The following is a 2,491-nucleotide window of genomic DNA, read 5'->3' as shown; positions in this document are numbered from 1 at the left end:
CATGGTGAACAATTCAACAACTGTCTTCTCCTGTCTGAGGAGCATCTGGCACAGCCAAAACAAGGCAGGCTGATCTTTTCGAACAAAGAATTGAGTACTGTTAATGATTTATGGATATCAAAGTCTTGCATTTAGAACATGATGATATCTCCTTTATAAATATTTGCATATTTGTTTCTAGATGTTTAGCTGCTTATGGGCTTTATAGGAATTTCAAAATGTAAAGTGGATGTTACTGAATTTATACTGACAGAGAAGGAGCAGTTTCATGCTGACCAGGTCTTTCTCAAAAAACCCATCAATTGAGGGTGAAAGACTGCCTTATCCTCATTGCTTATATCTGTCACCTTGGAAGCTCTGATCTGACAGTGGTTTATATTTTATACTCTGCCTGTATCTCTGTGTATATTTTGTAATAATATATAGGCCTAAACCAGTCTCATACTGATGCTACAATTACTGTATATTCCAGTCATTAGCACAAAGTACCCAAAGAGCAAAACAGTGGTAAAATCTTTGTGTGGAAATTTAAAAAACAAGACTGAATTCATTACAAAGTTAATGGTATCAAAAGCTGTTAAAGACACAAGAGAGAGAGCTTTACTTTTGATTAAAAATATTCCCCATAGTGTCTTTTGAAGTCCCTCAAATAATTTTCCATAGGTTTTGGAAGTGAATTTTTCAGATTTCTAGTAGCTCATTCTTATGGGTGAAAGTAAATTTAATTCAGCTTTATTAATATTATTTATTTGTTCTTTATTTTTCCACATTGGATATTATTGCAGCTATCATCTTAAAGGACCTGATTGTACAGTCATTTCATCAATAGTAACAATAAATAACAGTCTTTTAAAACACAGATTAGAAAATTAAACTGTTCTCTCAGATATAATAATGTTACTCCAGAGTAATTCAAAATTCCAGTGAAAAGCCAAAGTAACTCCAAATTCTACAAACTTTAGTAGATTCATTTTACATTTGAGAACTGAGTCTGGCCCTGTGCTTCAGGTTCTTCCATAAAGGATTAAATATGAGAAATGCACAGACTATGAGCCAGATACTACACAGCATAAATATGAGTGTCATACCCTGGCCCAATGTGTTTACCAAACACAGTTATGCATGCTATAGTCAATTGGTGATTCCAATTTAATTAACCAAATTAAAAATTCTGGATTGCTATTAATGTGTTAGTTTCTAATTAGTGTGTTGAGAATTGGGAGGAAGACAATTTATGGGGAAGAAAGAGACTGAGAAAGTGTCTCATAATCTTGTTTCTTTAACAAATTACAGAACAAATTAATGTAATCTGAAACTTCACGTCTTACTATGTTTACTTTATTATACTTTAGTTTCTTTTTTACTCTTTTCTTATTAGACAGCTCTTTGAAACACTAAAACCTCTAAAGTCTCTTTGCCTCTTTCAAATCCCTCTCTCTACACTGTTAGGCAAATATTAGATTTTAAGTTTGCTACGTGAATTAGTTCTTTGTGATATTGTCCCACAGTGGGCATTTTACTGATCTAATAAAACCACAATGAAAATACTGTACACGACTTAATATTGAAACCCAATTATTGTTTTTTCAGGCTTTATTTCCAAACAAAAAGTGGCAGTATGTTTGAAATTCCTTCAGCTAGAGCTGTCTTTGGCAGAGTACCAGCTAGTCAGAGGAATATACTGTTAAAACATCACACTTTCCCTTACCACTAACAGAGCCAGGAAATGATGTGTATATATAGGTTTATATAAAATAGATGTCACTCAATCATGCACCACCTTTCTAATTATTTTTATTTTACAGAGATGCCAAAGTTGAACACAGGACAGTGGCTTCACCATGTTGACATCTATTATGGTTTCAACCCCAGCAAGCAGGCCATTTTCTCAATACCATGATTTGGTTTCTCAGCCAAAATGACATTTCTCTGGATTCCAGAACTTCAGGAAAATGTTCTGATTTGAGGATGAAATCAGGAAAGTAGTCAAAATGTACATGGGGATAATATTGGAATCTCTCTTGCCCTATTTGCTGTATGATATTAATGCCTGCACCAATTTTGCTTCCATATATTGAGGATTTGACAGCAATCCTCAGAGTCTGGATCTGTTGTTCATCAGGGAGTGCATAATATACTCACAATATTCTTAAAATAAACCAATTAGGGGCTGATCTGATTCTATACCAAAGTTTGGATGAGCCCCATATTATACAACAATCATGATTTGATAATGGCTTTTTTTTAAATATTTTATTAATTTAAAAATTTCTGAACATATATAGTGTAAGGCGGTGGTCACCAACCAGTAGATTGGGATCTACTGGTACAGCCTGGAGCCTCTGACAGGTTTGGCCAGGAAGCTATCAAGTGCTGGCATTCAGCCCCTGCCCCCACTGCCATCCTACTCCTGTCCTCTGCTTTGGAGAGGCACCCCCTAGGAGCCTCCTACTTGCTATGCAAGATAGAGGAGACAGATAAGGAGGGTGTT

Source organism: Pelodiscus sinensis, chromosome 1, assembly GCF_049634645.1.
Source record: "Pelodiscus sinensis isolate JC-2024 chromosome 1, ASM4963464v1, whole genome shotgun sequence".
Classification (NCBI taxonomy): Eukaryota; Metazoa; Chordata; order Testudines; family Trionychidae; genus Pelodiscus; species Pelodiscus sinensis.
The sequence above is the reverse complement of the archived record's forward strand: the minus strand, read 5'-3'. Positions refer to the sequence as shown.